The following is a 24909-nucleotide window of genomic DNA, read 5'->3' as shown; positions in this document are numbered from 1 at the left end:
CGCCATCTGGTTTCCCCCTTCAAGCTAGACGAGTTTCGTTCTTTGTAGTTTTTTCGTTTGACGCTTATTTCGTGAGATATTTGGCCTGGTCACGATCAGTGGACCAACCTGTAGAGTAGCACGGAGAGTTGCATGAAACAAGTCTTCGGACTGAAGACAACAACAAGAAGAACAACATTATAAAACTGTATATATATATCCTGGGTTTCAGGAGAGGACTACGCAACACTAAAAGGCATACCGGAAGAAACCGGAGTAGTGCGAGCAGGACTCGCCGTTGAGAGTTATGTACAGACTTAACCCTCGTATGTAGGTAATAACAGTAATTTCTTGTGACTCAGTAGCTTGGTGCAAGTCTTTCAATGGGACGCCACCCCGTGCCCCAACCTTGGAAAGGGGACCTACCGTTTGATGTGGAATTCGAGCCACATATTGCTTCCGGTAGTTACCCACATCGTTGAGCGGTGAAGGTTACGTTGAACTAAGACTGAAAAGTGCGTGGTCCGAGATTCGATCCCGCGACCTCTCGGTTTCAATGAATGCGCTTTATCGCTAGAGCACCATGTTCGACATCTATATTGACAGTTCACCTATAGCTTTTGATGAATGAGTTTGCGAGTATCAGAATACACGACATAAATGGCCTCACCTTTGACTGCATTGACTGCGAAGTCAAATACTAAGGTCTGCGGCCCCTTCGTGTTGTAAAATATTTGGACATCAGGAGTGCCCCGAAGATGTGTGACAGGACCACTTTCATTCTCTCTGCACCCTAATACATGCCGTAATTTTTCGCACTGCTTGACTTGCACGTCTATGTTCTTAATGTGAGCACGATTGCTACGAGTCGAGCAGCACTAATCAGCAAGGTAAGACAGGACTAAGGCCGTGGTTCATAAAACACGAACATTAGCTCCCCATGAGATACAAGCAACTTTTGGACAGCATTATTTTTCGTTTTTATTTTGCATCTACCTTTGAATGGTGCTGCTTATAAGTTAGATTTATATCTAGTGTTATTCCTAGGCATTTGTGTAGTGCGGTGCGGCGAGACCTGACCTCTGAATCTGACTTCTGGTTTGTAATTTGCCTGTCTGTTGCGTAGGTTAAGTGCAGATACATTTTCTGAGCGTTGACGCCAAGGCACCATTTGTTGCCGTATACATCCAAGATCTCCATATCAGTGGATAAAGTGGTTTCAGCATCAGGAAGTTGGAGTTCTGGGCCAGGAAACAACTGTCATCAGCATAAATAAATATTTGTAAATAATAGATTTCAGCTACCAGTCGTCCTTTTTAAATTTTGTTGCAGATCTATATTTCAGCTAGAAACTAGCCATTCTCAATGCACTATCAGCTTTGATCAATGCATGTAATGCCTGTTGGTCTGGCTTCGTCCATGCATTGATCAAAAATGTTAGTGCATTGAGAATGGCTAGTTTCTAGCTGAAATCTAGATCTGCCGAAAGAATTTAAAAAGGACGACTGATAGCTGAAATCTACACTCCTGGAAATTGAAATAAGAACACCGTGAATTCATTCTCCCAGGAAGGGGAAACTTTATTGACACATTCCTGGGGTCAGATACATCACATGATCACACTGACAGAACCACAGGCACATAGACACAGGCAACAGAGCATGCACAATGTCGGCACTAGTACAGTGTATATCCACCTTTCGCAGCAATGCAGGCTGCTATTCCCCCATGGAGACGATCGTAGAGATGCTGGATGTAGTCCTGTGTAACGGCTTGCCATGCCATTTCCACCTGGCGCCTCAGTTGGACCAGCGTTCGTGCTGGACGTGCAGACCGCGTGAGACGACGCTTCATCCAGTCCCAAACATGCTCAATGGGGGACAGATCCGGAGATCTTGCTGGCCAGGGTAGTTGACTTACACCTTCTAGAGCACGTTGGGTGGCACGGGATACATGCGGACGTGCATTGTCCTGTTGGAACAGCAAGTTCCCTTGCCGGTCTAGGAATGGTAGAACAATGGGTTCGATGACGGTTTGGAAGTACCGTGCCCTATTCAGTGTCCCCTCGACGATCACCAGTGGTGTACGGCCAGTGTAGGAGATCGTTCCCCACACCATGATGCCGGGTGTTGGCCCTGTGTGCCTCGGTCGTATGCAGTCCTGATTGTGGCGCTCACCTGCACGGCGCCAAACACGCATACGACCATCATTGGCACCAAGGCAGAAGCGACTCTCATCGCTGAAGACAACACGTCTCCATTCGTCCCTCCATTCACGCCTGTCGCGACACCACTGGAGGCGGGCTGCACGATGTTGGGGCGTGAGCGGAAGACGGCCTAACGGTGTGCGGGACCGTAGCCCAGCTTCATGGAGACGGTTGCGAATGGTCCTCGCCGATACCCCAGGAGCAACAGTGTCCCTAATTTGCTGGGAAGTGGCGGTGCGGTCCCCTACGGCACTGCGTAGGATCCTACGGTCTTGGCGTGCATCCGTGCGTCGCTGCGGTCCGGTCCCAGGTCGACGGGCACGTGCACCTTCCGCCGACCACTGGCGGCAACATCGATATACTGTGGAGACCTCACGCCCCACGTGTTGAGCAATTCGGCGGTACGTCCACCTGGCCTCCCGCATGCCCACTATACGCCCTCGCTCAAAGTCCGTCAACTGCACATACGGTTCACGTCCATGCTGTCGCGGCATGCTACCAGTGTTAAAGACTGCGATGGAGCTCCGTATGCCACGGCAAACTGGCTGACACTGACGGCGGCGGTGCACAAATGCTGCGCAGCTAGCGCCATTCGACGGCCAACACCGCGGTTCCTGGTGTGTCCGCTGTGCCGTGCGTGTGATCATTGCTTGTACAGCCCTCTCGCAGTGTCCGGAGCAAGTATGGTGGGTCTGACACACCGGTGTCAATGTGTTCTTTTTTCCATTTCCAGGAGTGTCAATATAACAGCCGCTGCGTACAACAGCCTTCTGAATGGAAGGTAACCTGATAAATAAATATTCTTGAAGATAGTCTTGGAATCTATGACAAAATCATGCAACCACTTGCTTCACAGAAGAACCTTTGATCTGGGTTTCGATGATTATAAAATTATCTTTTTCAAAAACGGTTCAAATGGCTCTGAGCACTATGGGACTTTACATCTGTGGTCATCAGTCTCCTAGAACTTAGAACTACTTAAACCTAACTAACCTAAGGACATAACTCACATCCATGCCCGAGGCAGGATTGGAACCTGCGTCCGTAGCGATCACGCGGTTCCATACTGAAGCGCCTAGAGCCTCACGGCCACACCGGCCGGCTTTATCTTTTTCAGAAGGAGATGTAAGGCTTGTTACATCTTGTGTTGAAAATCTAACAACCGTTATACCTCCTTGTGAAGGAGACATGTTTATAAAAATCGTAACCTAGGTCAACGGTCCTAATAAACCTGTGTCTTGCAACTGGTCGGTTGATGTTTCATACTTTCCAAGTTCACAGCTTTGCTGTTTTTTGTTTATAGCCTTATTCAAGATTTTCTTGAATATGTTTGCAGTAGATCGTGTATGTGTACAGACTGGAAAGAAGGGGAGTCAGAATGGATACTTGAGGCAAACTATCATTTGTGCTTCTGTCATTATCAAAATGGATCTAAAAGTATCTATTGCTTAGCATGTTGTTAGGTGAGCCCGTGAGTTTACAACATTTAGTAACACTCACGAATTGCAAAAGAAGTTCTTCTCGCCAGTGTCGTATGCAGTTAATAGATCCAAAAACACAGCTACGCTTACTGAGTTCTTCTCATATCAATTTTCGATACAAGAGGGAGTACCTGATCGCTATAATGCAGCTTGTTCTATAGTGATGTGTATGTACGTGCCCCTTAGAAGTGCTATGGGACGATTGTTTTCCACTTTTGTGGGATACTTATTTTGTTGATTGGCGACTCCATGGCGTTTTGTGTGCACCACGACCAAATAGTGGATAGGATTGGAAGGAAAATCAGCATTGGCCGTATTTTGTTGTTTTATTGTCAGCAAAATCGATTTTCGGTCAGTTAGTGACCATCCTCAGTGCTGTAATATTCAATTAAAATTGATAGGCACTGGTATCAAGCTAGCGGGCCGGTGTGGCTGAGCGGATCTAGGCGCTTCAGTCTGGAACCGCGCGGCCGCTACGGTCGCAGGTTCGAATCCTGCCTCGGGCATGGACGTGTTTGATGTCCTTAGGTTAGTTAGGTTTAAGTAGTTCTAAGTGCTAGGGGACTGATGACCTCAGATGTTAGTACTCAGAGCCATTTGATTTTTGGTATCAAGCTATAACCACAAGCTTAGAGCGATCGCGTAAATTGATCGATCTAAGCTTGAGGTTATAGCTTGATACCAGTGCCTACCAATTTTAATTGTATATTACAGCACTGAGGATGGTCACTAAGTGACAGAAAATCGATTTTGCTGAGAATAAAACAACAAAATACGGCCAATGCTGATTTTCCTTCCAATATTTATTTTGTGTCAACCAAGGTCATCAGCGACAATAATGGCAGACAGACCAAGGAACGTCAAGTCGTTTGCCAATGGGGTCTCCATTCCATGCGACCCTACAATGACTTTTGCTGTTACACCTGTGACACAATTAACTGACTGCTTCCATATACAGCGTGCTCGGCCAGTTGTGGTCACATCTGCAAGCGGTCCGCCTGAAACCTGAACGAGAGGACTTTGAATACGGTGGACGACGTCACGGGTGGACTTTTTGGCCGGCGGGCTCGCTGGGTGGTCCGCTCGTTATCTGGCGGGCTGCGATGGCAGGCCTGTGTCTGTTGTCGGCTGCCGGCACGGTGCACTCCACTCGTTGCTTCGTTACGAGGCCGTAAGACCGCCGCGCGTCGTGACTGCGGCGCCGCCGCCTTCATTAAGCGCTGCCGTCGCCCCCCCCCCCCCCCAACCCACCGCTCCCGAAACGACTTCGTACTACAACGCCTGCTGAATAATTCCCAAGGGCACAACACTCTCCATTCATCAGGCTGTACGACAAAAAGAACAGCCAGCGTAGAGTGTGGCGACGATTCGCCGGCACACTCAGGTACAAGGCCGCACAGTGGAAGGGTTGGAGGGGGGGGGGGGGGGGGATGCGACATTTGACATACGTTGCGACATCACCGTGCGGTTGACAACATTTCGGAACACGGAGTGTGAATTACAGAAAGCTTCACGATATAATCGTGGAGGACTACAGAGAAATTGTGTTTTCGCCTGGAAAGCGTCCATAACAGGTAATGATTACTCCTTTTCCTGTTAGTGGATCAAGGCCGAGTGCCCCCGTACTTCGTCTTCAGGCCACGAGTGGCCTACCGGGACCATCCGAACACCATTAGATCTTCGGTGGAGGATGCAGACAGGAGGGGCGTGGGGTCAGCACACCGCTCTCCCGGTCGTAAGATGGTATTCTTGACCGAAGCCGCTACTATTCGGTCGAGTAGCTCCTCAATTGGCATCACGAGGCTGAGTGCACCTCGAAAAATGGCAACAGCGCATGGCAGCCCGGATGGTCACCCATCCAGGCGCCGACCACGCCCGACAGCACTTAACTTCGGTGATCTCACGGGAACCGGTGTATCAACTGCGGCAAGGCCGTTGCCCGAGTGCCCCAGTAAATAGTAAAATTATGTTCTTGTTATGGTCTTCAGCCCAGAGACTGGTTTGATGCAACTCTCTATTCTACTCTATCCTGTGCAAGCTTCTTAATCTCCAAGTACCTACTGCAACCTCCATCTTTCTGAATCTGCTTACTGTATATACCTCTTGGTCCCCTCCCAACAATTTTTATCCCACACGCTTCCCTCCAGTACTATGGTGATCCATTGATGCCTCAGAATGTGTCCTACCAACCGACCCCTTCCTCTAGTCAGGTTGTGCCACAAATTTCTCTTCTCCCCAGTTCTCTACAGTACCTCCTCATTAGTTATGTGAACTACTCATCCAATCTTCAGCATTCTACTGTAGCAACACATTTCAAAAGCTACTATTCTCCTCTTTTCTAAACTATTTATCGTTCATCTTTCACTTCCACGAGAAATACTTTCAGAAAAGTCTTCCTGACACTTAAATCTGTACTCAATGTTAACAAATTTCTCTTCTTCAGAAACGCTTTCCTTGCCATTGCGAATCTACATTTTATATCCTCTCTACTTCGACCATCATCGTCATTTCGCTCACCAAATAGCAAAAGTGATTTACTACTTTAAGTGTCTCTTTTCCTAACCTGATTCCCTCAGCATCAGCTTATTTAGTTCGACTACATTCCATTATCCTCGTTTTGCTTTCGTTGATGTTTATCTTATATCTTACTTTCAAGACACTGTCCATTCCGTTCAGCGGCTCTTCCAGGTCCTTTGCTGTCTCTGACAGAAGTACAATGTCATCGCAAACCTCAAAGTTCTTATTTCTTCCCATGGATTTTAATTCCTACTTTTGTTTCCTTTACTCTTTGCTCAATATATACATTGAATAACATCGGTGATAGGCTACAACCTTGACTCACTGCTTCCCTTTCATGCCCCTCGGCTCTTATAACTGCCACGCAGTTTCTGTACAAATCGTAAATAGCCTTTTGCTCCCTACATTTTATATCTGCCACCTTCAGAATTTGAGAGTATTCTAGTCAACGTTGTCAAAAGTTTTCTCTAAGTCTACAAATGCTATAAATGTAGGTTTCCCTTTCCTTAATCAATCTTCTAAGATGAGTCGTAGGGTCAGTATTGCCTCACGTGTTCCAGCATTTCTACGGAATCCAAACTCATCTCTCCGTTATAAAATTATAACGCTCCTCAAAATCTTTTAGATCAGAGATACACTCAGGTGTCATAAGTCATGTGATAGCGAGATGCAGTTATACAGATGGCGGTAGTACTGCGTACACAAGATATAAAATGGTTCAAATGGCTCTGAGCACTATGGGACTCAACTGCTGAGGTCATCAGTCCCCTACAACTTAGAACTACTTAAACCTAACCAACCTAAGGACATCACAAACATCCATGCCCGAGGCAGGATTCGAACCTGCGACCGTAGCGGTCGCGCGGTTCCAGACTGCAGCGCCTTTAACCGCACGGCCACACCGGCCGTCCAAGATATAAAAGGGCACTGCATTAGCGGTACTATCATTTCTACTCCAGTGATTCATGTGAGCCGGCCGAAGTGGCCGTGCGGTTAAAGGCGCTGCAGTCTGAAACCGCAAGACCGCTACGGTTCAAATGGCTCTGAGCACTATGGGACTCAACTGCTGAGGTTATTAGTCCCCTAGAACTTAGAACTAGTTAAACCTAACTAACCTAAGGACATCACAAACATCCATGCCCGAGGCAGGATTCGAACCTGCGACCGTAGCGGTCTTGCGGTTCCAGACTGCAGCGCCTTTAACCGCACGGCCACTTCGGCCGGCAGACCGCTACGGTCGCAGGTTCGAATCCTGCCTCGGGCGTGGATGTTTGTGATGTCATTAGGTTAGTTAGGTTTAACTAGTTCTAAGTTCTAGGGGACTAATGACCGCAGCAGTTGAGTCCCATAGTGCTCAGAGCCATTTGAACCATTTGATTCATGTGAAAAGGTTTCGGTTGTTATTATGGCTCCGTGACGGGAATTAACACACTTTGAATGCGGAATGGTGGTTGGAGCTAGACACATGGGACATTCCATTTCGGAAATCGTTAGGGAATTCAATATTCCGAGATCCATAACGTCAAGAGAGTTCAGGGAATACTAAATTTCAGACACCTCCTCTTACCACAGACAATGGAGTGGCCGTTGGCCTTCAGTTAACGACCTGGAGCAGTGGCGTTCGTATAGAGTTATCTGTGCTAACACGCAAGCAACACTGCGTGAAATAACCGCAGAAATCAGTGTGAGACGTTAGCTCAGTGCGGCGAAATTTGGCGTCAGTCGGGTATAGAAGCAGACGACTGACGCGATTTCCTTTGCTAGCAGCATGATATCGCCGACAGCGCCCTAGACGATTGGAAAACTATGGCCTGGTCCGATGAGGTCCGACTTCAATTGGTAAGAATAGATGGCAGGGTTTGACGATGGCGCAGAACACACGAAGCCATGGACCCAGGTTCTCAACAAGGCACTGTTCGAGCTGATGGTGGCTCCATAATGGGTCGGGTTGTGTTTATATGCAATGGTCTCGGCCATCTGGTCCAACAGAACAAAACATTGACTGAAAATCGTTACGTTCGGTTACTTGGAGACTATTTGCAGCCATTCATGGAGTTTGCTTTAGAGATGACAATCCGTCATTCTGAACATTTCGAGCGAATGATTTAGCCATTCGTATCACCCGACGTGAATCCCATCGAACATTTGTGGTACATAATCGAGAGAGCAGTTCGTGCGCCAAGTCCTGCACCGGCAACACTTTCGCAGTTATGGACGGCTGTAGAGGCAGCATGGCTCAGTATTTCTGCAAGGACGTCCAACGACTTGCTGAGTCCATGCTACGTCGAGTTGCTGCACTACGCCAGGAAAAAGCAGGTCCGACACGATATTAGGAGGAATTCCATGACTATCGTCTCCTCAGTGTATACCTAACGTAGAAGATCTCAGAATATTTTGAGATTACTAGCGAAAGATGGATCATGAATATTGCAGCCAGTTCGAGTTCTCGAAAGAGCAGTGCCTGTTTACAAACAGCTTCTTTTTGTGGTGTGTTCAGTAAGGAGACCGGTTTTATTCAGCTATCTGAGCCAGTCCACCTTCTGCAAGCCAAATCATCTCTGCATAATTAATGCACAGTCCTTCGATTTGAACTTGCTCACTGCAATAAAACTTTGTTCTGTCCCTACCATTTATCCTTCCCCCAATTCGTACTTCCTCTCTTTACGAAATAAGCTGTTCCTTGGAACCTTAGAATGTGTCATATCAAGCAATACCTTCTTTTAGTCAAAAAAAGCACTCCGTCTACAGGCCACAAGTGGCTCATCGGGACCATCCGACCGCCGTGTCATCCTCAAATGAGCATGCGCATAGGAGGGGCATGTGGTCAGCACACCGCTCTCCTGGTCATTACGACGGTTTTCTGTGACCGGAGCCGCTACTATTCGGTCGAGTAGTTCCTCAATTGGCATCACGAGGCTGAGTGCACCCCGAAAAACGGAAACAGCGCATGGCGGCCCAGATGGTCGCCCATTCAAGTGCCGGCCACACCCGACAGCGCTTAACTTCAGTGATATGACGGGAACCGATGCGACAAGGCTGCTGCCCTATTTTAGTCAAGTTCTGACTCAAATTTATACTCTCCCCATTTCGACTCAGTATCTCCTCATTACTTGTCCAATTCACCCATCTAATCTCCAGCATTCTTTTGTACCTCCAGGTTTCAAAAGCTGCAATCCTCCTCTTGTCTCTACCGCTTTTCGTCCACTTTTCGCTTCCCAATGAATATTTCCAGAAAATTATTCCAGAAATTTGAATTTATACCGGTTATTAACATGTTTCTCGTTTTTGAGATCGCTTTTCTTGCTATTGCAATTTTATATCCTCTTCACCTCTGCCATCACCAGTTGTTTTGGTCTCGAAACACCGAAACTCATCAACTACTTTCAGTTCTCGATTTTTATTTTGGTCCACTCTGGATGAACTGATTTCTTTCAACTACATTCTGATGTTACACTACTATTTTATCAGTTTTACTGCTATTGATCTTCATTCCATAACCCCTTTTCAGAACACTATAAATTCCTTTCAGATGATTTTACAAGTCCTTTGCTGTCTCTCATAGAACTGCATTGACATCGACAAACCTTGAAGCTTTTAATTCAGCTCCACGAACTTTAATTCTATTTGAAAATTTCATGTTTGTAAACGGCTCATATTGTAACAGGGGTGAATAGAAACAATGGAATGAACAGAAACAAAACTTCCAAAGAAGAACTGTGATGTTGTGTCAGAAGACAAATGGGAATTTCATTCTAAGATTTGTTTCTTTATGTTGGCAGTGAACCAATGTCAAGACAGAAATGATAAATTTCAAAGTTGGTGACGCAGTGAGTTGATGTTTTGCGCAGTCTATGACAAACTTAGGACGTGGTGCTGAATTTACTTATTTCTAAATGTACAGTATTTGTGAGTTCCCATCTGAACTGTGTTTTTTTTTTAAATTTAGGTACATAGTAAGTAAATTTGCAATCTCATTTACTAACCAAAAGTTTAGTTTTAAAGTAAAAATTATAGTTTGTAATTTGATGTGTTGCACCTTTTTTGTTTCTAATTTTCTGCAACATAAATGCGGCATTGTAACAAACACAGGACTTTTCCGCTTGGAGTAAAAGAAAACATCTTGAACCGAAATTTCACTGCCTTTAGTAAGAACGAAGATGAACTGCAGTTTGCTCTAAATATGAACTGAAAGCACATTGTATTGATGGTTGCAGCTGCCAATATGTATGTATATTTTAAACAATTAAAGCAGGTGCGAGTATTGTTAATGTAGGGTGTACAGTTCAGAAACCATTAAGTAAATGTGTTAGGTTGCTCAACGCAGTATCTATAGAGCACTTCAGAGAAAGTTTAAGAAATGTTAATTGGGGAGATGTATATAATGAGCCAAATGCTAATGATAAATGCAGCATATTTCTTGGTAAATTTATATCTCCTTTTGAACATCGTTTCCCAAAGAAAAATACTAAATGTAACACCACACACATTTCAAAGAAACCTTGTATTACTACAGGTATTAAAGTGTCTTCAGAAAGAAAAAGAAAACTGTATGAGACAGCAAGAGCCGGCCGAGGTGGCCGTGCGGTTAAAGGCGCTGCAGTCTGGAACTGCAAGACTGCTACGGTCGCAGGTTCGAATCCTGCCTCGGGCATGGATGTTTGTGATGTCTGTAGGTTAGTTAGGTTTAACTAGTTCTAAGTTCTAGGGGACTAATGACCTCAGAAGTTGAATCCCATAGTGCTCAGAGCCATTTGAGCCATTTAGACAGCAAGAACTAGTAAAGATGAGAGGTGGCATGAGCCCCCTCTCACATTTCTATCTTTCTCTGAATAATTCGATTTTCCTCTCTAATTGCATGCAGCGAAAAGTTGCTATTCCTTCACATGCGGACTTCCCACGCAGCGTCTTTCATCACCTGGGTGGTCTGGTGACAGGCAGGTTCTGCTGATCTTGAAAAGGTTAAGCCAACGGGTGTGAGGGAGTCGAGTGGATGCTTTCCCGATGCCAACATTGCCATAAGAGCGGGGGCGACACGCCCACAGCGGCTGGGCTAGACATTCCGTTACTTCACAGAAACTTAGTGAAATCACTTTCTGGCGGGCTACCAGCGAGGCGTGGGAATGACTTGTGTACTTGGCGGGCACATTCCCGCGTTTTCTGTAAAATCATAACTGTGATTGGCTTGCTCAAGGGATAGCTCCGTGACGTAGCAAAATCGGCGCAGTAATTGGCGCCAAATATCTCCATTGGTGGAATAGTAGTGCGTCGGAATAGAGTGGAATTTTCCGCTTGTTTTCGAGTTGCTGATTGGAACATTTAACCACGGCCACAGTCGTGGGGGTGGGAATGTTCTGTGTTCGGCATGTACAGGTGCTCTTAAAGAGTCGGCTCTCGCCTTTTGGTCGGGGTAGGTTACAAGACTGAGCTCTTGCTGCTCTGGACAGCCTGCCTTCCGATGGCTGTCTAATATACTTCCATTTAATTATAACTGTTTGACGGAATTGCTGAAGTTTCGACTCCAACTTAACTTTCCGAGTACAGTTGGCAATTGAGCGTTCTGCATACAAGTGGCCTGTGTTGTCCGTCTTGAGCCGTTTTGCTAAAGTTGACTGTATCGTAGTTACTGTGTGACTTCGCTTGTTAAAATCAATCACTGTACTGTCAGTGATTGTGTGGCGAGCCTTCTTCGTCTCCCTCAGAGGCGCATTTCTATTGATGGAAAGTCTTTAGGCTGGAACAACCAGACCAGGATAATTTGTTTCGGGCTATACTCGCAACATTATCATCACCACGACGGGACATCGAAGCAACCAGCCATTGCCTCCGGTACGCCAGATCGTGTCCTTGCAGTTAAGAAGACAGCTTGGTAATGTATGCACCGGCAGATTAGAGAGTTTTGCTCTGTGACAATCGGAGCTCAGCAGAGCGCACCTGTTCCCGTCTTTTCTTACGTGGTTCTGTCTTGGGTGTTCATTATCTGAGTTCTCACTACTGTAGCAGCAATTAATGTTGGGTTGGCAGGTGTTTCTCTTAAGATTTGAGTTGCAAGGAATTGGCTCCACATACCACTTGGTCATAAACGTAACAAGCCAGTTTATGGTCAACTTCACCTTCACAACACGTATTTGAGTACCTAATTTGATGTATTGTAAATGTTTTGTGTGTTTTGTTTATTATTTTGAGTTTAGTCATACAAAATCAAATTATGATTTTGGACAGAACTTTCCTTCTGTGGATCGGTAAAGCAACCCTTTCATTTCTCACTACGTTAATGAAACTCTCATTCATCAACTTAATTTCTGTCAACTTAAATTATTGCGGGTGCGAAACTCTTTTCTACTCCACTTGCAGGGTCGATTACAGTCAGTACGTGTTTCTTCTTAATCCATGTGCAACAGCAAAAGTCGGAGTTAGAAAAGGGGGGGCTTAGAGCATCATTTCCATATGAAGATTCTAGAAGAATTTAGTGTTAAATACACTGCTAGCCCCGGCACCTCGCAAAGATCCAGAAGTAGTTTTACACTATAAAATTATTGTAACACAGTGAGAAAAGTTGTAAGGAAATCAAGAAATATGTATGTTGGAGAAGAAACAACTCTGGCAATAAAATCAAATAAATATGGAATGTTGTTAGAAGGGAGACAGGAAAAGTAACAACGTGGGTTGGTAGATTACTATTAAAGAGAATGAGACCATCCTAACCAACAGTACACAAGTAGCTAATGTATTTAACAACCATTTATTAAGTGTAGGAGAAAAAATTGGTGAGAATAGTTCAAAAGAAAAAGCCAGGCAGTTCATCGAAAGAAAGCAACGACAGATGCGCAACGCGGGAGCGGCAGTTTAAAACGTGGCGCCTGCCCCTGGCGCCACCTGACGTCTCCGGTGTGCCACGGGCAATAGCTCCGCTAGCTGGCCGGGCCGACTTTCGCGCGCAAGCGCGCCACATAGGATCTATCTGATTGGCTGCTGATGACGTCATCATGCCTACGTAAGCGAGAAAACGTAGCAGCCCCGGCAGTCAGTGAACTCCTGACGGCGATGATGGAGATCGTCATCGAAAGGTGGAGGATTTTATTCGAATTGCCACGGCATGAAAACCGAGAACGTTTTACTGAGTACATGGAAGAGTCAGTTTTGAAAAATTTTAGTAAAATTAAGTTTCACCTAACAACCTCTTGTGAAATAAGTAAAATTATTAAATCTTTAATAAATAAGCGTTCTGTCGGAGTAGGTGACATCTCTAATTAGATATTAAATCAATGGGATCAGTGACAGCTGGTGTTCTGAGTCACATATTTAATGCATCCCTAATGCAAGGTATTTTCGCATACAGGTTAAATTACGTCGTTGTCAGGCCTCTCTGCAAAAAGGGGTACACCACAGACGTCAATAATTATCGGCCATTACCCTTGCTTACAGTATTTTCAAAAATGTTCGAGAAAATAATGTACTTAAGAGTGTTTAGCCATTTGAACAGTAATGCGATACTTAGTAAATCACTGTCTGGATATCAAAAATGCTGTTTCTCTGAGACAGCAATATACAATTTCACTGTCCACATAATAGAGTCTTTAAATAGGGATTTTCTGTGACTTGTCCAAAGCATTTGATTGTGTCAACCATGACATTATGTTACAGAAATTACAATTCTATGGTGTAAATGGAATAGCATATGAGTGGTTTAAGTCATACCTACAGAATGGGAAACAATATGTTTCTTTATATGGGTCAAGTGATTTAAGTAAATTTGCCTCTTCATCTAACTGGGGTGAAATTAAATTAGGTGTTCCACAGGGTTCAATCATGGGTCCATTTATGTTCTTCATATATGTGAATGACCTCCCTTCTTATCTGAAACAAGAATCTGAACTGTTTGCTGATGATACAAGCATCGTTATTAATCCAGTGAAAGAAACTCCAGTTGAAAATCATAGAAATAAGGTCTTTGGAAGAGTCATTAAATGGTTTTCTGCAAATGGGCTTGCTCTAAAATTTGAAAAAACACAGCATATCCAATTTTCTGCTGCAAAATACAGTTCCTTCAACAAATATAACACATCAACAGAAGTCAGTAGACAGGGTAGAGCATACTAAGTTTTTGACTGTACATATTGATGAGAATCTTAATTGGAAAATTCATATTTTGGATCTTCTAAAGCGACTAGGTTCAGCAACTTTTGCAATCAGAATAATTGCCAATTTTGAGGATATAGAAGTCCGCAGCTCGTGGTTGTGCGGTAGCGTTCTCGCTTCCCACGCCCGGGTTCCCGGGTTCAATTCCCGGCGGGGTCAGGGATTTTCTCTGCCTCGTGATGACTGGGTGTTGTGTGATGTCCTTAGGTTAGTTAGGTTTAAGTAGTTCTAAGTTCTAGGGGACTGATGAGCATAGCTGTTAAGTCCCATAGTGCTCAGAGCCATTTGAACCATTTTGAGGATATAGAAATTAGTAAGCTAAAATACTCTGAATACTTTGAATCTCTGATGTCATACAGAATAATATTTTGGGGTAACTCAACACTTGGGCAAAAAGTATTCACTGCTCACAAGAAAGTGGTTAGCATAATCTGTGGGGTTCCTAGTCGCACATCTTGTAGACAGCTTTTTAAAAGATTGGGAATTCTTACAACAGCCACACGGTACATTTAACACTACTGAAATTTGTTCTCCACAACATGGACCATTTTAAAACAACTGTGATTTTCATGATTATAATACCAGAAAAAAGGGAGACTGACATTATCCTTTACTCAACCTATGTTTGGCACAGAAAGAAGTAAAATATGCTGCTATAAAATTTTTTGACAAATTACCAGATGAAATAAAATGTCTGACAGACAGCAGTAATAGCTTCAAAAATGAATTGAAATCATATCTCCTTGACAACTCCTTCTATACCATAGATGAATTCTTGAATAGGAATAAATAAATCTATAAATATAGTATGTACATGTTGTGCTGTTTAAGGGAATGGGGTAAATAAAAGAAATATTAATCTTTAACACTGTACTGTAATAAATATACATAAAAAAATCTTGTTTCATATGTGCATTTCTTGTGCACTTGACACATTCCACATCATGACAGCTACCATACCATACAATTGATCAATGTAACATGTAACCAACTAACTATCACAATTTTAATAAACTTACAATTACTAAAATCAGTTACAATTCAATTAGGATCCATCATGGCAGACATAGTAAAATGTAAAAACAAGCTCGCTTCTCAGAAACACAAAATGCATAACATTTTAGTTTGGAATTCAAGTATGAATATTTTAAAAAGTTGGAGATTGTCAGATCTTAAAGAAACATATAAGTGGAGCTTCGTTTTATTTGATAGCAATTATGGTATAACACAACACTGGATACTTTCAAGTAATGGGCTTGTTTTTGCCTGAAATTTTGTATAAATTAGAAATATGATAATTTTTACATAGCAAACAAGTAGAACTTTTATATAATTTAGTAATAATAACATTGTTTTTATTCAAGAATAGCATAATGATCAACAGTTAACAAAAGTGAATAAATAAATTCACGAGTGTGAGTGTGGTAGAAACAACATGTGGTTAGGGTAGTATATTTGTTGTGGTATTGAACACTTCAGTTTGTGCTTCTCTGTCTGTTACGTTAACAGTTCACAGTTTTGGGAGATGGTGTTAGATCATCTGCAATTAGATCCTTCAATAAGAAAATAGTACACAAACGAGTACGACTACTGAGAGCGAGTAACGCTTTACAAAGAAATGAAGACAACCATAAACGCAATCAACGCTTTTCTGGACGGACTATATTTCGCGACAGATCCGACTGATCTTCTAGTTTCACGAGAAAACATGTCTATTGTTACTGGAGTCTTGGCAAATCAAACGTAATTCCTGAAGACCTTTCAGCAATCCGCAAGATGGCGGTGTGGTGTTCATTTCCTCCACACATGATAATCGGATCTTTTTAAAAATTAAGAGTTGGCCACATTAAGCGTCAATTTGGTTCCATATAGTGGGATGTTCTGTGCCTGTGTATTGCACCATCTTCCACAACTTTATGGCCTTTCAACAGGGCTGTGCCACAATGAAGTCAGTAAACAACAGGTGCCCCAAAACTGTGCGCCAAAATCTCATCCAGACATCTGATGACTTTCCCCAGTTTTCTGAAATGATCAGATTTATCCAAAAGCAGTTTTTCGTTTGACTCTGCATCAAGAGTCATGCTTTCGTGATACCTGATGGATGGAAACGAGGAATTCAATAAAACATTCGTGATATCACAGCACATCTTGATGCAGCGTGAAACCTCAAGGTGAAGCTGTATGAATGCTTACACTGAGGAAAACGCTACCTGCAGCATACTGTTGTTAGACATTGAGAACCTGGTTCATTTTTCTTATTGTCAAAGATGTAATTGATGTCTCATTCTTATTAAAATGTTTTTGTTGGATTTCTTCTAGGTTTTATGAATATGAGGATACGTCCATCCTTCATTGAATTTTAAATCGCCGTATTAACTTCCACGTAACTAAAACGTACTCATAATATGTCTACTTCTCGCATAAATACAGTCCCTAAGGCTTCTCTTTCTAACACTGTTATTAAACTAGTACTGTAAGTTACAAAAAAACTAAGGAGCGGTAGAACGATACGCTATTTGTTGTTAGCAATATTAGCCTATTCCCAAGAGTTAGCAGCTTTCACTCAGTTAATACTAGGCAGAAATCAAATCTGCATGTAGAATGCAGTTCCTTGACTCTTGTGCAGAAAGGAGTGCAGTATTCTGCTGCATCCATTTTCAATAAGCTACCACAAGAACTCAAAAATCTTAGCAGTAGCCCAAACTCTTTTAAGTCTAAACTGAAGAGTTTCCTCATGGCTCACTCCTTCTATTCTGTCGAGGAGCTCCTGGAAGAGCTAAAAAATTAAGCAAATTCCAGTGTTACATTGTTGATTGTCTTCATTTAAACTTATGACTTGTCACCTGAATATGTTGTCCGCCCCAGTAGCTGAGTGGTCAGCGTGACAGACTGTCAATCCTAAGGGCCCGGGTTCGATTCCCGGCTGGGTCGGAAATTTTCTCCGCTCAGGGACTGGGTGTTGTGTTGTCCTAATCATTATCATTTCATCCCCATCGACACGCAGGTCGCCGAAGTGGCGTCAAATCGAAAGACCTGCACCAGGCGAACGGTCTACCCGACGGGAGGCCCTAGCCACACGACATTTCCATTTACCTGAATATGTTTTTTTTTCTATATTTCATTTTATCTGTTTCTAATATCGTGTTATAATTTCATGTATTGACTCGTTCCATGACCATGGAGATTTCTCCTTAATTTGGTCCCACGGAACAATAAATAAATAAATAAATAAATAAATAAATTAAATCCACAGAAGTAGACACATTCCTTAGACTATCAGGTATATGGTATGAACATATTAGTCACTGGGAAGCAGTCAAAAGGTTACAGTGATTCTGGTAACACCAACTTTAGAATAACTGTGGTCTGCCAAGTGATGGTCGGACTGAAATTCTAAGTAATACGGGTTCACCCTGGGGCTCCGGAATCTCGTGAGACAGCGAACCAGCGATGACATTCATTCGGCTTATCGAGCACCACATCCCACCGCCCGAAATAGTAATACGCTAGCCTGATTTCTTGGATACAGCATTTTGCGTAGAAAGCGTTTGACTTTAATCAGACGACGTTTCTTAACATTAGATCGTTTTAACATGCAGCGCCGTCGTCTGTATAAGACTAATATCTTTTCTCCATTAGTTGTATAATACGCGATAAAATCGAAGTAAACCTTACTGACAATATGATATCTCTGGGACGCTGAGGTCCAGTGCCTAGAAAGTCAGGGAGTTTTCGCGACGCGGAAGGAACACAACGTTTCGTTGAAAACCCGCTCATGGGACATCATGAAACTTCTTGCCTGAGGAAATCAATGAAATGACACAGACTGCAAGCTTTCTCTTACACTGCCCTAAACTTTGCCGCTACACGCGCCTAAATGGTTCTCAGCAATTTATCCCTTCGCGAAAAAGTATGATTCATTTTGAATGAAATACCCACTGTTAATCCGATAACGAAACTTATTAAAAAATGGTTCAAATGGCTCTAAGCACTATGGGACTTAACATCTGAGGTCATCAGTCCCATAGACTTAGAACTACTTAAACTTAACTAACCTAAGGACATCACACACAGCCATGCACGAGACCGGATTCGAACCTGCGACCGTAGCGGCAGCACGGTTCCGGACTGAAGCGCCTAGAACCGCCCGGCCACAGCAGCCGGCTACGACACTTAATATATATTTATTATATTATGTCTAATTTACCCTTATCTTCTAGGAGATCCAGATAATTTTGTATCTGCCAGTCGATATTTAATAAGCGGTCTGTACTTTCCATAAGTAGGTGCTACTGTATGTAGAGTTTTTCTTTTTTCTTTTCTTTTCTTTTAGTGTACATCAAATGGTTAGACACAATCCTCATAATTCAGTTTATTACTACGTAACCTGACGGTTGACGATGTGTATAATGAGTGCATGAATACGTCACAAAAAATATGCATTGAGATTACAATTCTTACACGGTTTACGAGATCGTTGACTACCATGCATAATCACAACATGAAACATTCCCTGCATGTCTATAGTGAAAACGTAGCTGACGTGCTTGTGCTATTCTGAAAACGCAGCAACAGAATAAATATATAATGGTCACTCCATTCCATGTTTCTGTGATTTTCTGTAGTGATAATGATGATGATTTATTCTTCGTCAAATAATGACGAACAGAATAGTTACCCCTTTCATTGGCAATGGGAAGATACCTTCTCACATACTTTGATGTCTTCCACGGTCCAAGATAGTCGAGATTCCCACGTCTTGCTGTTGCTTCCATCTCCAGAATAGAATGACAAACATGTAAAATATTCCCGCCGCTGCCAGCAGTCGCACTGGCAACAGCTGACGAAGTATTATTTGTCTGTTGTGCTCAGTTTTCTGGCAGAAAGACGTCATTTTGGTGTTATTTCGTGGTTTTCTTTGTTTATCTGCAGACAATGGCGTTTGTAAGTAACTCGACGGTACTTATTTGATATTTTACGCAATTTTCTTGTGGTTAACGCCCGAAACGCATTTCTAGTCCATTCTAACACATCAAAAATATGTTGTAAACATGTGGGAATATTTGCTCCTACAGTCCAAGTTAGCCACACATCGAGCAGTATTTCATATTTTTAATGTAGACAATATGATTTTTTGAGGGTTTATTCTGCATATTCACTCACCTTAGGTATTTCTCATTACGGAATTGCTTTACAAGAGAGGAAGACGTCCTATTGTATCTCATTCCAATTCCAGAGGATGAATCAATTTCCGACAATGAATCAAACGAGGTTTCAACAGATAAGGAAAATAATATACTGGACATCCACCCACAGTCTCCGGCTACTTTTCAACAAGTGCCCTCATTAGGAGACAATGCTTGAGTTCATGGAGTGTGTTCGGTATCTGCAGGTTCTTCCACAGGGTCGACGTGGTAGAGATGGGAGCGTTGAAACTGATTGGGATGAAACACTGTCTCAGTGTTTAGACACAGGTCCCTTTAGAGAAAGCTTGATATTACCAAAGAAAGCATTCTCTAAAACAAATCGTCCATGCAGCTGCTTTACTGATACCATAAACGAAAGTATCATTCAGAATATTGTATGCATCCCAAGAACGATAAAATTTTCAAATGAGGTCTGAAACACCTGTAACAAGAAATAAGTGGGTGGACACAACAGACTCGGAAATCAAAGCATTTATTGGGTTGCTCGTCATTATGGACATCCACAAACTGCCGAATTTATCAAATTACTGAAGTTCAGATCCTCTTTTGCATGCAGAATCAGTGTCAAAAGTGAGGACTGTAAAAAGGTTCAAAAAAGTTTTAGATAACCTTCATATCAACGAGAATTTGAAGGCAATGGGGAAAGATGCTCCTGGATGTGGTAAATTACATAAAGTGAGGCCGCTCTGAGTGGTAATTTCTTAGGGGCGTATAATCATTCAGGCAGATTATCCACTGATAGCTATGAGACCTTTCAAGAGAAGATCGAGCATAAAACTGTATATGCTCATGAAGCCTATAAGAAGAGGGTACACCTTCCGGCGCGTTACTGATGCTAATACAGTCTATCTACTGATGTTCCAGATCTGTTGTGGAAAGGGGAAGGCAATAATGCCAACATCCTCTTGGTTGAAGGGTTGTACTTTATTTGTTTTGAACTTTGAAAAATAGTAAATGTATTGTTGCATTTGACAACTATTTCACTTCGTATGCCGTGATGTAAACACTTTTGGATAGTGAAATATATTCCGTGTGTACTGTCAGAGACAACATAATATGTCTTCCGGAAATGATGAAAAATGACAGACTTTCACGAGGCGAGTTCAAAGATTCAGTCGTTGCGATGAAGTGGAAAGACAAAAGAACAGCAACAGTTCTGTCTGCAGTAACATTTCGCAAGGATGTAACATTCGTTTCCAAAAAAGGAAGAGATGTTTCCATGTGTAGCATAGCTTGCCCAAGCGCCGTAAGTTTGTACAACAGTGTAATGGGGCAATGTGGATATTTTCGATCAGAAGCGGCAACGGTATAAATTTGGACGGTGATCTCTAAAATGGAGCACAGAATTTTTTATTTTTTAGTTTTCGCTGCCATTGAGAATACGTTTACAACGCACGCAGCACTCACAGGAAATGGAGAGCAGCTAACATTCCGTTTACAGTCAGCAAGAGAATTACTGTCACGATTGTCATCACGGAAACGAAATAGGCGTTCACCTGTATTCATTTTTAAAATAGCAGACAGCGTTGGTGTTTCTGAAGTGTTCGTGAAGGTCTACCGAAGGAACTTGTGAAGTATAGGCGTTGTCGTACGTGCAGTAAAAAAAAGTATTCCGATTACACTTTCGCTTTATGTGTAGATCAATGTTTCAGGCTGTTCCATTGAGTGTTGCAGCTTATCGCACCTCAAGACCATTGGAACCTGGTTGGTAGTTACTCAGAAAGCGCGTAGGATAAGGTTATGGTTGTGGATGGGGCCTAAACAGTTACTGTGAGTTGCACAATCAAACACACAACTTTATTTTTCTAAAAACCACTTATTTACACATTTCTTCAAAAGATCAGAACTAAACAATACAGCTGAAGGCCTAGTAAAAGAGAACGTGAGATGCTCACTGGGCTGAAGGCCTAAAACCACGCCAAAAACAAGAACGGCTGAAGGCCTGGCTTAGAAATCAAAAGCAATTAAATATAGCAGCCAAAAATTTTCTGTTTTCTTTTCCTTTAAATAAACCCCTTCATTCTTATAAAAAAAAAATTCCTTTAAAGAATACACATGGCTGAAGGCCTTGTTAAAAGGGTTTCACGTAAATTCTCGGCTGAAGGGCATACGTAACACACTGAACAACTAATGGCTTAGGGTCTGGATTACAAACAATTTCAGATAGAACAAATTTTAAGGAAAAAATATTTTCTTAAATAAAACAAATCTTCAAAATTTTCATTTAACGCGGTTGAAGGTTTTTATGTAAAATTTAAAAGAACTGAAGTAATACACGGCTGAAGGCCTCGCACAATACTTCAAACTAAAATGAAAATCACAGTGTAAAACAAACAGAACAAGTGGTGCTCAGAAGTGTTCCAAGGATCGCCCTGAGAAAGTAGCTCAAACGTGATGTGAGGTGTGACAGGCAGCCAAGAGTTGAGATTCAACAATCGGATGGCAACCGAAAATAGGAACGGCCCAAGGACCGACCAACAATTTAACCAATTCCCTTCTGTCCGACCAACGGCACAACGATGGAAAATATCAGCCGAGGACGAGGCTATGAACAGCACTATGTCTTCAGAAATTGTCGTCTAAAAACAGCCAAGGGAACAATAACCACTGAAGCAAAATATGAACCAAACAACTTAAAAGGCTGTCGAACTACATGCCGCGCTGCACAGCATCAACACGACGAGGAAAGGCACACTGCCCGAAAACTAAGTTAACGATCACGGCAGGTAACTGGGACATTAACGGCCAGAGGGCAGAAACTGCCGCTGGTGCACTTCACTGGCAAGTAACAGTCAATTTAATATTTAATCACAATATAGGAAGACAGCTGCAAGATTCCGCCGACTCCAACACATCATACATTGCTGCTAGCCTGAACCGCCCAGGGACCAACAACCCACAAATGAACGAAGAGATGTCACAATAGTTGAGGTGTCATAACAGGTTAACTGATCACTCAACTTCACCGTCCAGGTTCGGTGGGCAACGAACTTCGTGGCTCTCGCAGCTGGTGCCTCACGATCCAACAGCATGTACACGCCGCCAGCGCTCCCGGCCTGGCCTCGTGCCGCGGAGACTTCCTCGCTGCTCCGTCCCAACCGACTGACTAACCACACAGAGACAGTATTAAAATAACTGCTGAGTCAAAACCACACGGTTCAGCGAAACACTTCCACGAACAACTCGAAAAATGCTAAAACCAGTCACTGTGGAACAACAAGGACGAATCACAAGTCGACACACACACAGAGAACCCAGAAGTGGTCGGCGACCAAATACACATCATCCGATGAGACGAGCGACCGAACAACCGAGCAAGGTCGTCACCACCGAAGTCATGTGTGTCGGTAAGGGTCGGGCGAGTCATGGCGGTCCGGACCTCACTGCTGCTACGTCCCCGACTGAACTCCCGACACACAACGACCAGAAGATACTAGTGGTCGCTTCACTGTGTGGTGTTCTTGTCAATAAGCGCTGCTGCTGCCATTCACGGACAGGCAAGCCAGCAACTTAGTGACGCCAGTAAATCGAATAGGAAACGGGAGTGCAGTACCGCAAAGACAAGATGTCAAGTAATAAACAGCACGAACATGGGCAGTACACGTCTCAACCATATTGCCTGGACTGCGGCCAGTGTGTCTTGGATGAATGCACTCTACCAGACAGCGCTTAACAGGTCTACGTCGTCCGTGCAAAAGACCATCACTTGGGTGCAGGCAGAATCTGCTTTCATCATGGTACGCCATTCGATCTTCCAAGTGACCATCTCGTGGCACTAGTCGAGATGGTCTCATCGATGTTGTAGCGTGTGTAGAGGACGGGCTATAGGTGTGCGTACCCGTAGTTCTACTGCTGATAATCGGTTCGTAACGGTGCTGACACGTCCGGGTTGACAGGCCCTCTCAGCTCTGCTATGGTAGCTGTACGCCCTGCCACTGCTACCCTTACAATAAGAAGATCCTGGCGGGCGCCTATGCTGCGTGGACATCCAAAACCTCGTCTACAGGTGTGAGAATGTGCACGTGACCAATGATACAAGCATCATTGCACAAATGACACAGCACGTTCAACTTGTGTAGCAATTATCCCAAAGGACCACCCTGTCACTCGGAAGGCCACAATCTGATCCCTTTCAAACTCGTTCACTTGGTTGTGGCAGCACGTCTCCATGGCATGATTGCCTGCTTCCTTCATACAGGGTGTTTCAAAAATGACCGGTATATTTCAAACGGCAATAAAAACTAAACGAGCAGCGATAGAAGTACACCGTTTGTTGCAATATGCTTGGGACAACAGTACATTTTCAGGCAGACAAACTTTCGAAATTACAGTAGTTACAATTTTCAACAACAGATGGCGCTGCGGTCTGGGAAACTCTATAGTACGATATTTTCCACATATCCACCATGCGTAGCAATAATATGGCGTAGTCTCTGAATGAAATTACCCGAAACCTTTGACAACGTGTCTGGCGGAATGGCTTCACATGTAGATGAGATGTACTCCTTCAGCTGTTCAATTGTTTCTGGATTCTGGCGGTACACCTGGTCTTTCAAGCGTCCCCACAGAAAGAAGTCACAGGGGTTCATGTCTGGCGAATAGGGAGGCCAATCCACGCCGCCTCCTGTATGTTTCGGATAGCCCAAAGCAATCACACGATCATCGAAATATTCATTCAGGAAATTAAAGACGTCGGCCGTGCGATGTGGCCGGGCACCATCTTGCATAAACCACGAGGTGTTCGCAGTGTCGTCTAAGGCAGTTTGTACCGCCACAAATTCACGAAGAATGTCCAGATAGCGTGATGCAGTAATCGTTTCGGATCTGAAAAATGGGCCAATGATTCCTTTGGAAGACATGACGGCCCAGACCAGTACTTTTTGAGGATGCAGGGACGATGGGACTGCAACATGGGGCTTTTCGGTTCCCCATATGCGCCAGTTCTGTTTATTGACGAAGCTGTCCAGGTAAAAATAAGCTTCGTCAGTAAACCAAATGCTGCCCACATGCATATCGCCGTCATCAATCCTGCGCACTATATCGTTAGCGAATGTCTCTCGTGCAGCAATGGTAGCGGCGCTGAGGGGTTGCCGCGTTTCAATTTTGTATGGATAGAGGTGTAAACTCTGGCGCATGAGACGATACGTGGACGTTGGCGTCTTTTGGACCGCAGCTGCAACACGGCGAACGGAAACCCGAGGCCGCTGTTGGATCACCTGCTGCACTACCTGCGCGTTGCCCTCTGTGGTTGCCGTACGCGGTCGCCCTACCTTTCCAGCACGTTCATCCGTCACGTTCCCAGTCCGTTGAAATTTTTCAAACAGATCCTTTATTGTATCGCTTTTCGGTCCTTTGGTTACATTAAACCTCCGTTGAAAACTTC

General features: G+C 43.6%; 1 protein-coding gene and 1 pseudogene across 1 annotated transcript in view; one reads left to right on the top strand and one right to left on the bottom strand.

Moving 5' to 3' along the window:
• Window positions 1-24909, top strand: part of LOC126194767 (uncharacterized) — a 1371323-nt gene that overhangs the window by 362944 nt on the left and 983470 nt on the right. The gene's annotated exons all lie outside the window — the stretch shown is intronic.
• On the bottom strand, window positions 5489-5606 carry LOC126196084 (5S ribosomal RNA; annotated as a pseudogene).

This window comes from Schistocerca nitens, chromosome 7 (assembly GCF_023898315.1).
Source record: "Schistocerca nitens isolate TAMUIC-IGC-003100 chromosome 7, iqSchNite1.1, whole genome shotgun sequence".
NCBI classification, from domain to species: domain Eukaryota; kingdom Metazoa; phylum Arthropoda; class Insecta; order Orthoptera; family Acrididae; genus Schistocerca; species Schistocerca nitens.
Note: the sequence above shows the minus strand (reverse complement) of the source record. Positions and strands in the feature narration are given on the sequence as shown.